This window comes from Talpa occidentalis, unplaced genomic scaffold (genome assembly GCF_014898055.3).
Source record: "Talpa occidentalis isolate TD23 unplaced genomic scaffold, MPIMG_talOcc4v2.1 talOcc4.7, whole genome shotgun sequence".
In the NCBI taxonomy this organism is placed as follows: domain Eukaryota; kingdom Metazoa; phylum Chordata; class Mammalia; order Eulipotyphla; family Talpidae; genus Talpa; species Talpa occidentalis.
The window spans coordinates 56986995-57001021 of NW_023605083.1; the positions used below are offsets into that span (position 1 = coordinate 56986995).

A 14027-nucleotide genomic window follows, 5' to 3' on the forward strand; every position below is an offset into this window, starting at 1 on the left:
AACATATTTAGCAAATAGACTTCAGACTATAGATAATAAGTAGATTATATACATCTATGTGAAAAGACTTTGGGAGATAATAGCAACGATCATTTATTGAGAAAATTTTTAAGTGATTATGCTAAGGGCTTTTGTTACTTAAGAATGAATAAGACCTTATTCTTTAAAAAGGTTACAGAGAAAATAAAATAAGACATATCAAGTTATTAACTGCATAGATTGGAGAGTTACTGTAAGATTTACAGAAGAGTTTTTGTCTGAGAGTATTTCACTGTGTGTATATAACACGTGTCTTAATTCAATCATACGGCTTTGGGCCCTTAGGGTGATTCCACAACTTCCCTGTAGTAAATAGTACTGAACTTAAGAATGCATGTATCCCTTCAAATTAGTGTTTCCACGTACTTTGGGTAGATACCTAGGAGTGGAATTGCTGATCATATGGTAGATCTACTTTAAATGTTTTGAGAAACCTCCATACTATTTTCCATAGAGGATGGACAAGTCTAGATTCCCAACAACAGAGGATTTTAGGATTATTATCTTCTTCACATCCCCACCAATACTTACTGTTTCTGTTCTTTTTAATACGGGTCATTCAACAGGTGTGAGGTAGTATCTCACTGTTGTTTTGATTTACATTTCCCTGATGACAAGTGATGACGAACATTTATTCATGCACCTGTTTTCCATTACATATATATTATATCCAAGATCTATTAAAGTCTCATATAATTGAACATAAAGGAAATAAATAACCCAATCAAAAATGGGCAGAAAAACTAAATAGACACTTATGGTTTCTATAAGCTATCCTCAATTCAGAAATAGGTGAGTAGAAATAAATGATAAATGAAGCCAGGTACCTTAGTTTGCTAGCCCTGATGCCAGATACTACATGTGTATTATTTCACAACATCTGCATTAATTTTCACATATTATTCCTCACTTGAAATGAGGAAACTGAGGAGTAGAATAGTTGAGCAAAATGTTACTTAGCTAAAAGAACAGAACTAGAATTTGTAATTACATTTTCTTGACCTGCTAACCATTATACGTATTAGTCTTTTGGTCAAGTGTCTATATTAGTCAAGATTAATTTCAGCTCTGAATAACCAAAATCACAAAACTAGTAACAGCCTTAAAAATTACATACGAAGTATGATAATTTCTTAGGACTGAAGCGGAAACTAGTGATGACAAGAAATCAAAGTTGCTTTTACCTTGTTTCTCTGTTATTCTCATCAAGAACCTTCCAACTTATGATTCAAGATCACAACTAAAGCTCCAGCTAACATACCTAAACTCTAATCAGAGGATAAAAGGAAGGGGAAGAGAGAAGAGCAATGCTATTTTTATTTATGAAACTTCCCACAAGCTACATACACTTCCAGCTTTCAATGATCACAACAAAGAAATCTGAGAAGTAAATCTTACCTGGAAGTATTACAGGTAACTACATGCCCAGGGCACAACTTCTGTAATTTCAGAAGGCAGAAGTAAAATGTGAAAACTGGCAGAAAATTAAAAAAAGGTTCTGTAGGTGGGTTTTATGTAAGCTCTATCATCTAGGTTATACCACAATCTAATGAAAAATAATCCTAAGTAAGCTAAATAATTTTTATAAACACAGCTGGATACAAATAGGTAGTAGATAGTAGATCCAAGAAACAAATCCAGCTAAGTTTGACTAAGCCCATATAATTTTCACTACAGGAGTTTTCAAGGTGATTTGAGGATCTGACAAAAAGCTTATATTAATAAGACTTCTCTTAGAACTTCTGAAGTCACACTCTGTGAACCAAAAAAAGACTATTACAGTAATGATTGTTAACAATGATGTGAAGGAAATGGTAACTTGTTCTAGAGCTTGATCAGAATTTGCGTTGAGATAGGGGTGATCAAGATATATAATTATATCATATATATCTATAACTATCTGTTCCTACGCTGCTGCTACACAGCAGCAAGGTTGCAGAAAATATATGACCTATCAACTCTCTATCAAGACCCTGAAGTGTACATTTTCCCTCAAATTTTATCAAATGCAAGTAATTTAAGAACATAATATTTTAGTGGTGAAACACAGTAGTATACACATATGGTGATTTATAATGATGTTCATCTGCAACTTCAATAGAAAAAATAAATATATAAACAAGAGCATTTTTTAAAAATATGATCTTGGATTTTAATGTACACATTTCTTTGATTATTTCATACAATGTTTAAAATTGTCTAAAAAGTTACCCAAAACTTAAATTATTTAAGAACATGACTCCAGATTTTGATGTACTTTATATCCTTGATATTTTTATTCAATTTGAGAAGTTGAACAAAAAATATTATTTTAGAGGTGTGTATGAATGTGTATATTTGGAATATAAAGGATACCTAACTCTCTAAACTGGAAACATTTCTGAGGAATACAAAATTCAAATACTTATTTTTTATTAATTAATTTTTATTTGTTTATTTTTATATCATTGTTCATTTTTAAACAATATTTGCTTCTCCCCACCCCCTCAGGTGTAGTTCCCATAGAGTTTCCTTCAATGCACAAGTGCACCATCACTTCAGTCCCCTCTGCTCCTGCCTCCCACCCTCTGATCCCTCTCCCTCCTCTTCCCCTGCCAGATGAAAAAAAGAAAAATATGAGATGGTTTCACTTCTAGCAGAAATATAGGGGAACCAAATAAGGAGACATCAATGTAAAAATAATAATGGCAGTACAAATACTTCTTTTAAAAGAGATTTGGAAATTAAAGAATGTGTGGTTGGGAGGAAACAAATTTTCTCACATATCAGTACTAAATCTTCAACATTTGTCAATGATTTGCTTTTATTAAAAGCAGGCCAAATCCTAAATTGTTCTCCTCCCAGTAACAAATTATTTTGACGATATTCAAGAAAGCATGTAAGCAGTTAATAGTCTAACGTGGAAAAAACTGTATCTACAAATAAGATATTTAGAGAGAAACTTTGATTGCAAATACTGTAATTATCTTGGTAACATTCTATTACATCTATTTTAAAACTGGGTCATAATTTTTCACAGAGAGATGAAAGCATTACTTCAGTTTCTTTCCTGTAGGATACAGATTAATTCAGTCATCATTCTTTTGACATTGCACTTACCCAGTGAAAATGATGGGGAATTGAACATAAAAGCTTTCCTGCCCGCACATCCCCATCCCCTGGAGTTCCACCTTTTCAGATAAAATCATATAGAATTAAATAATTTTGGGGTTGCAAAGAGCCTTAAAAGTTACCTACTTTAACCACCTTTCTGAAGCATGAATTAAATACTTGATTATAAAAAGTGACAACTATACCAGATATAATTTCAAGGAAAAAAATAGTTTAGGTTCTAAGATAGGTTCTGTATGTAACAATGAAAGTAGATTTATTTTCACACACACACACACACACAAGTTATATCTGTAAAGTCCAGGTCCGTACCACAGCATTCCCTTGCAATTAAAACTACAGAAATTTTGGTAAACTGATTAACTGATAAGTATGATGATTTTTTTTAAAGAAAGCATTTTTTTTATTTTTTACATCATTGTTCATTTAAAAAATTAATATTAAAAATATCTAAAAAAAAAGAAAAAAAAAAACCTTGGAAGGTACCTGCTACCCAAATCTGACAGAACAATTTGAACCATCAGAGGGAATATCTGCATCTCCCATAGCTTAATTCTTTGATGACTTCTCAATTTGTTCATTTATTTACTCTCGGAGTGGTGGTGGTGACAGTAGGGGACAAAATATAAGGGAAGGACTATAAGGACACTGACAAAATGAGGCCAGGAAAGGTAGATGGGACATTCTGTGATGATAAATCATATGAGGACAGTTTTTCCTGTAAGGAATTAAACTTTACAATTGATCAAGAAATATCATAGGCCCACATCTTTGTCCCATATATATTTTCAATGAGAAATAAAAGCATATTTAGATAGTGTTGAAAATATATCTGTCAAAGCAGAGGGGGTGCAAGTTTTGTTACTGTTCTCTGTCCTCAAATACCTGCCTTCTATAGAGTACAGTTGTACAACTCAAACAGAGGAAATATTTCATTTACCAGGAAGACACCTCTAACAACTTAATAGTACTTGGGATAGACTTCATCTTTTTTTTTTAATCAAGTTGTACTTTCAAGTTTCTGGTATCTGTATGTTGTATGGTAGTTATAAATGTATATAAGCTTGCCTTTGTTGAGACCACAGGTACCATCATCACAGTGCAAGGTTTAAAGAACATATACAGTATAGGGAATGGCATTAGCACTACAAAAATTCTGAAGAAATATCTGAAATTTGGTTACAAGTTACTTTGAAAGACATGGAAATGTGATTGGTATTGGGAATTGCAAGGATTTTGTGGAACTAATTTTCTAGTACCACACTTATTTGAACCATTTTACCCAGTAGATGGCCTATCTTAACACGTCATTGAGTTTCAAAGTTTTAGATCTATTTGCTAAAGATCAGTGTATCAATGGTTTAGTCCATTTTATATCAGTTTCATGCTTTCCTGAGTAATAAAGTTAGTTAAGCTTAAAAACACATGAAAGTGTTAGATATTATATTGTTATATATTTTTTTCATCTCTTCTCTTATCTCTTACTCTGGGCTTGTGTGTGTGTACATGTGTGGGGAGGTCAACATATAATCTCCCACTTACAATTTCTCTCCAAATATTAAAGGAATTGGCTTTGGTATTATCATCTTAATTATCATTTTTGTACATGTTGGGTTCAATATTACTCTTTAATAACTTGTTGGAAGGAAAAGAAATGTCCACTATAAATCACAGATCTTTTTGCTCTCAAGCAGAAATGTGAAATGTTTCCGATAGAAAAAAGTACTGTTTGGTCTTAACAAAAAGATATCCACATTCTACTCAACATATAAAAAGGCCTCTCTGAGAAGCTATTTTGCTGCTGAACAGACATGAGTATGGCATCCTACCTTCAAGTACAACCAAGAAAGGTGAGATGATGTATAAATATAACAACCACCACACAAAGCCTTTAGTGTATCCATTTGCATAAATCTCTATTGCAGTTTCTAATCTCTGCAAATGTCAAGGTGATTTCAAAATCACTGATTCAATAGATAAACTCTAAACTACAGTAAAGATTAATATGTGTAGAAACAACAAATATTTCTACAACTCCAGCAGTTTGATGTGATTGATGCTCTAATCAAATGATCATATAATATACAAAACAAATTCTGAAAGTACACAAAAATTGTAATAATTCATAAACTAGAGAATAAGCTGTTAAATATTTTCCTTATTCATGAAGTTATGGTTCCAAAAGACTGATTTTATTTTATACTTTTAAAATCATTCTCATTTTTTTCTCTGGTACTTTTTTGACTTCAGATATTATTGAGAATCTTAGGAGCAATTGTGAAGTAAACATCATGGCTTTATCCATGCATGCAAAAGTCCCCATACTATATATGAGCAAAAATGTGGGAAATGTTACCAACATATAAGATTCTGTGAATTTAATGGCAACAATTTCTTAATGCTAACTATAGATCTTAAGGGAAGACAAATTTTTTTAGATTATTTATAAAGTGTCACTCTTAAAACCAAGTTCAACTTTGGTTCTTCCATATTTGTTCATTCATTCAACAAATACTCCCTGTTTATAAGCACTGTGCTACTGAAAGCAGATTGTTGAACATCTCTAATTTTTGCTTCATTATTTAAAAAATGTGGTAAATATTGCCCATCTCCAGGGTGACTATGAAACATTATACTCAAAGTAAAAGGGTAAACAAAATGAATATAAGATTCCTATTTCTTTTTGAATATGTGCTCAAATGTCCAAATTTTGGATTAAGAAACAGCATATTTCTCTTTAAAATGGGCTAGGGCCTCCCCGGTGGCGCAGCGGTTGAGCGCTGGGTTGCGAAGCTGCCCGCGGCCTCTGCGGCGCCGGTTCGATCCCCGGCTGCTCCCCGGCCACCAGAGGAGGGTCCCACATGGCGCGCAGACCTCTCCTGCCGCCCGCTGCTCCCCTCAGCAGTGTACTTCGGTCCTTCTGCCTGCTCTGCTCCCTGCTCTGGCTCTGGTGAATTCTCTCACCCTCCCGCGCTTCTGACTGTACCCAGTGCATGTATAAACCAAAAACAAACAAACAAATAATAAATAAATAAATAAGACATGCCTCTAGAAAATTTAAAAAAAAAAAAAAAACATAAAATGGGCTAATCACAGTTGCCAAGAGTTGAAAACAACCTCAGTGCCTATCAATGGATGACTGGATATATGAATATACACATAATGGAATACTACTTAGCAATAAAAGAAGATGAAATCCTGCTATTTACAACAACATGAATCCACATAAAGGGTATTATGCTAAGTGAAATAACTCAAAGATAAACACTATATGATTTCACTTACATGTAGAAGAAAAGATAAAAATAAAACAAAAGCAAACTCTTACTGGTTTGTTACCATGAGAAAAGGTAGAAAGAAGATTTGAGAATCAGATGGTGAAGAATGGAAAAGAGACATTTAGTGATGACATTAACACAGTATATACATATGCTGATTTATAATGCTGTACACCTGAAAATTATATAATGTTATAAACACATTACTTCAACAAAAATAATTAATGAGCTAAACATGACTGTGAAGAATTAAAAATAGATTTATAGTACACTAGCAGATTTCTTTTGTAAGTTGAAGAACAGTAAAACAATGCATATCATAATTTTGTTGTATTTAAAGTGTGAAATTAATCTTAATCTTTCCACACTAGTTGCAGAAGAGCCTCGTCTTTTTTTTTAATTTAAGATCTATCATTTTACCTTCACAAACCAGCTAGTTTCCACATATATAAGAACATATAAAGATATTTCTTTTGTAGAACAAAGTAGAGCCTGAGTCTCGGGCTGAGTCAGAAAAGTCAGATTCGACCAGTTCTTAGGCTTTGATGTCAAGTAGACATCCTCACATTTCAAATTCATATTGAGGAACATAGTGCTTTTTGCTTTTTCTTCTTTCCCTTATTTTTTAAACCAGTAAAAATTCTTTAGGAAGACCATAACCATATAGGAAATGAATACAATGTCAGTTTATATCCTTTCCTCATAGAAAGTTTCTTGACCCCAAAGCTCAGTTTACTATAAACTCTGTAAAGACTTTTCTCTGTATACTACTGGTCCATCTTCATGAGGATATAAAAGAACCCATATGTACTTACTCAAGAATGGTGGATGCCTATCTTCTCTACATTAAATAAATGAAAAGGATGACTTAGTTCTTTCCTGAACAAAGATGTTTTCTTAAAATGTAATTTCATAAATTGAACTTGCAAATTAGATACAGGAAAGAGAAGAAAGACCTTAATTTGACTACTATTAATGATTATTAATGACTACTATTAATATTTGCAAATATTTAGGTTTTATCACATGTGTATCATGCCACACACACCCACAAACCACCACCCCACCACCACCATGACATATTTTTAAAGTCACTTGTATTTATTTACTTTACTATTTCTGTACCTTCTCCAGAGTTTTATTTCTGTACATCTTTTTGTAAATTCAAAAAAAGTGTCATTTTGAAAGATACTAATATATAGTTTCTAATATGCCTTAGTCAAGATGTTATATAACTCAGATTAACTTCATGCAACGAATCACTTTTTAAAAATCCCAGGATATCTTTATTCAATTTACTATTGATGGAGGATAGATTACTTCCATTATTTTTAATACTAAATTTAGTTCTGCTATAAATGCTGATGCACATAAGACTTTCTCTAGGGTATCTATCTAAAAGTGTATTTATCGAGTTCTGAGTAATTCACACTTATACCATCAAAAGATATTTTAATTGCTCTTCACCATTGCTTTTCCAATGTAGACACTCATCAGAATTGCTTTTTCCCCTAGATGGTTTTGCCAAACTTTCAGATTTTTACTCTTTGATTCACTTGAAAAAGCTGTTTATTGTGGTTTTAACTTTCCCTGTTCTTATTCCATGCAAAGTTCAGTATTTTTTTTATGTTTAATGCTTCTTTTTACTAGGTAATTGATAATTTTTCTTCTTAAATTAGTTTATTTTTTATCATTGAAGTTATTGAAATGTATTCTGAATATGCATCCATTTTCAGTCATATATGATATACATGCTCTCACATTAATATATAATATATAATGATCTCCTACTCTATGACTTGTCATTTAGCTTGGCTATGTTGTATTTTTCACCCAACAGAAATTATTTTGATATAATAAATGTATATCAATATTTTATTTCATGAATTCTATTTTATAAAATATCTTTAAATATTTTTCTTCTTTCATATATTTACACAATCCTCTTGTACTTTTCCCACAAAGTACTATTTGAGCTTTGGTTAATGGAAAATCAGGTGAAGTTTCAATAGCCACCTTGTTAAAGAAGCAATTATGAATTTTCTCATTATGAAAAAAACTATTGTATAGATGTCTGGATAAGGGACATAGTTTATCATTATCATCTTGTTTCTGAGTTAGTCAAAAGTAAATTGAGTACTATGTTATGTTAAGTTGCTTTTTAATGAATGATTATTATGTAAAGTGAAGGGCAGCTCCTTCTATTGTATATATGTCAGTATTTCTTGTACTATTTTCTTATGTAAAACGCTCACTCACAGACACCTACTGAAGGAATTAATTTATGTAAGGGGACACTGACATTGGACTATGTTAGCAGAGTGGATCAACAGCCACTGAGATAAAGGATGATCAGTGAGTTAAGGTGTAGGCTGGGATAAAAGGCAATGCCCAGATGGCATATATTGATAAGTCAATGAAATATGTTCTCTGGTATTTTTTAACTGAGAATATAGATAGGATGCCTGTTGATAGCATGCCAGTAAATAGCACACAATGTGTGGCTCAATAAAATTAATGGCAGCATAGAAGAATAAAGGTCCACAAACTCCTGTAGTAGAAGTCCCTACATACAGTCACTGATACTGAGAACACTGAATAAAATAACAGAACATGACTCTATTATACCAAAATTAAAAATGCCTTTAATGTAAAATATATATAATCTAATTTCATCTCTTTCACAATGTGTTTCCATAAAACCTTGGATGGTGGACTGAATGTAAGCCAGTTATTGAAATGAACAAAACATAAACTAAGACAGGCCTTCTGGACTATGTTGTCCTTTTGAAAGGCAGTACAAGATTTATTCACCAAAAGGACTAAAGCAAATGACTTTTTGATTGATGAAAGATCTTAAAAACAACCAGGGACTCCTGGGTGGAAGCAGTTGTTTCCCCAGGGTATGAAAAATATGATTTTTACCATAACATAATGTAACCTAAAAAAACCCCTCTAGATTATCACGGTGAGGCAGATTTGATTGTTTAAAAGTTCTTCCTCATTTTAAGCTGAAATTAATCATTCTATTAGCATTTCTCCATCCTGATTTCTTAGGAAGTTATCAAATATAAAATTATTTTATGTATACATATATTACTTAATATATATGTATCTATATTTATATGCAGTCATGAAAATGTGCCAGGAATGTATATAGTTGGTCTTAGGGTACAAGTGTTAATAACTAAATATGTAAATATATTATATATAACATATATACATTATAAATAATGTATAATTTAATGTATATATATATATACACACACACACACACAATTTCTTCCTCTTTTGCTCATAGCAGCAAGGCTAAATATGATGGTATGCCATCATCAAAATGAGGTCTATATTCATCAAAACTTCTGAAGAGATGCAGGATGATTCCCAATTGATTTTCCCAGAGTTCACTGCAATTTTTGTCAATTTTAAGTTACACAGAAAAAAGAAAAAAAAAGAAAACCTGATTAATTGTTTCAGTTAGCAGATGAAGGCTATCTCCCCTCTTTGTTATTATTATATAAGTGTGAAAATGTATTCTAATGATAAAACAACCCTGCATAATGCAAAATATTTTGTCAATAAATTATTTATTTCAGTGTGTATATCTTTACTGATACAATGCAAAAGAAATGGCAGAAAAATCTCACTTACCATGTAATAAGAAAGATAAACTGCACTATGAATCTGATTTATGAGAACTCACTAAATGCAGTATCCTTGAGAAAAGGATAAAAGAATAAATTGAAATACTAGATAATCTATATTCAGGAGACTTTAAGTAATGCTTACTTATAAATTATGGTCTGTTTCCTTCTAAATCTAACACTTGACAATAGCAGGTATTTTTCCTGAGCGAATATATACACTAATTAATAGGATCTAGAAATATAAGGTTTTAAAAATATTTTAGCCACAATTCACTCAGAAACAGTGAGGGGGAAGAGATACCCAGGACAAGGTATGAGATAAGGGTTTAGAACATCCATTACCATTCCAGGTGCTCTGTTCTCCCTAAACCTCCAGGTGATTATCAGCCCTGATACTCTGGAAGCCCTGACCTCTTCTTTTTCTATGGAGATTTCATTAATTAAACATAATTGATTGATTGAGTTCAGTGCCAATGGCCAATGAGTTCATATCCAATCTCTCTCCCCAAAATATCTGGAAATACGACTGGAAATCCCAATCCTTTCACCCAACCTTTTAATCACTTCATTGGTTCACTAGGCAACCAGATCCCCACCCTTAATGCTTCCAAAAGTCACCTTATCCACATAACAAAAGATACATTTATCATTCTCAAAGCTTGGAAAATCTTAAGTTTTGGGATCTGTGATTCAGGGATTATGAAGACCAAAATATACGTGAAAAATTGTGAATAACCATATATATATATATATACCTTACATATCTTATAAAGCACAATATTTCAACTATCTAAACATTTTTAATTTGTTGGTATAAGTTGTGAAATTTACTTTCAGGAAGGTAGTGCTGTTGGTGTTCAATGAGATTAGACTCCTCCATTCTTATAAGCATAAGTTATAATACTTTTGATATTTTATAATTTGAGACACCAAAAAAACTTCTCTCCATTTTGTTAACACCTTAAATTAATAGATTAAAACACATTAAATTATCAATATGGACTGATTTTTATACACAGGAACAGGAATGACAATTTCACACAGTACAAGTTACTATAAATAAGCTTAATGTACTTTTTCAGCTTTTAATATATTAAAATCTTTTGTGAATTTTCTATTGATTTTATTTTACCTGAAATTATCTGAATATTATTCTTATCAATTTATCTTAGCATTGCACATAAAAACATTAACTATTTTGATCTAACAAAAATTGATGCGCAGCTAAGAGTGTTAAAATACAAAAAAGAAGGTTCAATATTTTAATGTAAAATATTAATGTTTGGGTTCTGATCTTCATATTTTCTAAAGATAATAAACCATAGAAACACAAGTATCAATATTCAAACTTCTTTGCAAAAGTGAATACAGATACCAGTAATTTTGCATTTTAAATGATAATACAAGTTTGAACTCTAACACAAGCAGGTGACTATGTGATCTAAAAATCTTTTATTATGTAAGATTTAAAATCTTACATTTTACCATTATCTCAAATTAACTGGTGAAAACTGAAATAACTGCATTAATAATAATGCTTATTTACTATATCCATTTGCAGTCAGTGGTAAGGAGAAGGAAGAATGATGAAATGGAAGATATTATCTTGTCCTCAACTAGTATTTACTTTGTCACAAATGCTTATTTATGTCTTAATAAATATTTAAAATATTAGATATCACAAATTATGTATTAATATAGACATATGTCATTTTCTCATTCTCATTAATAATTTCCATAGATGTCTTTCTAATATTCTTCTAAATTGCATATAAATCAAAAGAAACCTAAAAAGTTGCTAAGAGGCGAATAGGTATCTTATGGGATATTTAATGTATCAATTCTATAAGCTAAACTACAGTTCCCAAAATTCCCTTTTTCATATATTTCGGATAATGTGAGATTTTTGTGGAAGAAGGAAATGAAACTGCAGCCATTTGGCAGCTCACACATATTGTCACTTACCCACTGGCTCCCCTTTTGGCATGAGTCAGTTGCAGTGTCTTCCTCGAAATTATCCTTTTCTTCTCTGGCTCCAGGGTGGGCTTGGTTCCATGAGGGTCTTGGCTTCTATAAAACACACATATCCTCAAAGTCAGAGGCAACAAGAACTGAAGTGTTTCTGTTTCATATTTATAGACTCTAACTTGCATTTATGAGTCTAGATTCTTCTTGTTTTTCTTCTCTGATTGAACCCTGACTAATACAGGCACAAAATGATAGAAGAGTATGCTAATCTGTGCCTTAGTGGAGCATAGCTGATGACTATTGCCTCAGGTTTAAGCCAATATTTGAAAATGGTGGTTTAACACAAATGTTCTTTCTCCTTCTGCTGCCAACATACTCACTATTTCAAGTGCTTTGAGAAAATGTGAGTATTATACAAATTTGAATTTTTACTACTATTATTATTATCGGCATTGTTATTAATCATTGTATGGTAAATAAGCAAAGCATGCTTTCAAATTCAATATTTATTAGATGGATACTTATATGAATATTAAATATTAAAAGTTGGTCACATATGATACATATCCATTTTTACTGACTTTAAAAAGTATGATCGAAGGCATTTGGTTGTATGTAGTTGACAAAGTCAAGAAGTCAAATAACCTCTTAAATGAACTTAGTGATTTAAACTAGAATCCCAACATATTGATCCTTTTTAACTCTGGACATCTGTTACTCAGCTTCAAGCTACCAAACATCTCTCTCATTTCTTTTGAGCCAGAGCAGGGAACAGAGCAGGCAGAAGGACCGAAGTACACTGCTGAGGGGAGCAGCGGGCGGCAGGAGAGGTCTGCGCGCCACGTGTGACTCTCCTCCGGTGGTCAGGGAGCAGCCAGGGATCGAACCGGCACTGAAGAGGCTGAGGGCAGCTTTGCAACCCAGTGCTCAACCTCTGTGCCACCGGGGAGGCCCTATCTCTCTCATTTCTGCCATAACTGAGCACAATTATTTATTTTATTGGTTTACATGCTTCATTTTTTTTATTTATTTTCAAAGAGAGAGCTGGTGCTCCTTTGCAATATATTAATAGGTGTGCCATAGGATTTGTTATTGAGACCCACCATGCCTGACTTTAGTTTCTACCGACCAATAGCTTTGCTATTGATGAAATAAGGTATATAATTTAACTGAATATACGAATTAACCATAAATATTTCAAAGCTATAGCATAATATTCTCTTGACTCTTGTAAGTGCCCATATATATTTCTATTTAATAGGGATTCAGAGAGAGAAAGCAACCGATTGATTGTCTGGAACCTATTAAGATTCCACAGTGTCACAACAATGAGGAGTCAGATGAACTTCCAGTCTTTTCTGCTATCAAGTCCATGCTAAGTAAAAACAAAAATAGTAAGAAATGAAGGTTAACATTTTTTGATTGTTTACTAAATGTCAAGATCTTTATATACCATGATAGGCAGGATAACCACCTTCAAAATTGCCCATGTCCTACCCCCCACAGTGTGTTAACACATGTTTTATATATGGTAAAGGGGGCTTTTCAGATGTGATTAAGATAACAGACACTGAGATGATGAGACACTCTAGACTGTTCAGGTAGATCCAATGTAATCATGATATTCATTAAAAGTACAGAAATTTTGGCAGCTGTCACCAGAAAGAAAAAGACATGCTCATGGAAAAAGTCAGAAATAATGGCAGCACAAGAAGTGCTCTGAGATCTGTCATTGCTGTCATTTAAGAAGGAGAAAGTGAGCTACAAAGGAATACAGTAGTTTCTATAAGCTATACAAGGCTAGGAAGTGGATTCTCTTCTATACTTTTTGCAAATGTAGTTTTAGCCAGCTAAAACCCATGATGGACATCTGGACTATAAAAATATAAAATAATAAATTTTTGTTGTCTTAATCCATTAAGTTTATAGGAAAACATATACAAATTATAATTCACATGGCATAAAGTCCTCTTCTTTTTCCCCC

The 14027-nt window shown here is 32.3% G+C and overlaps 1 protein-coding gene across 1 annotated transcript in view; it reads left to right on the forward strand.

Moving 5' to 3' along the window:
- CYLC2 (cylicin 2) overlaps positions 1-13432 on the forward strand; it is a 76481-nt gene extending 63049 nt beyond the window's left edge. The window contains exons 11-13 of the mRNA XM_054688813.1: positions 1250-1452; positions 4845-5000; positions 13305-13432. The gene's annotated coding sequence lies outside the window, so the exon portion shown is untranslated. The remainder of the gene's footprint in view (positions 1-1249; positions 1453-4844; positions 5001-13304) is intronic.
- The last annotated feature ends 595 nt before the right edge of the window (positions 13433-14027 follow it).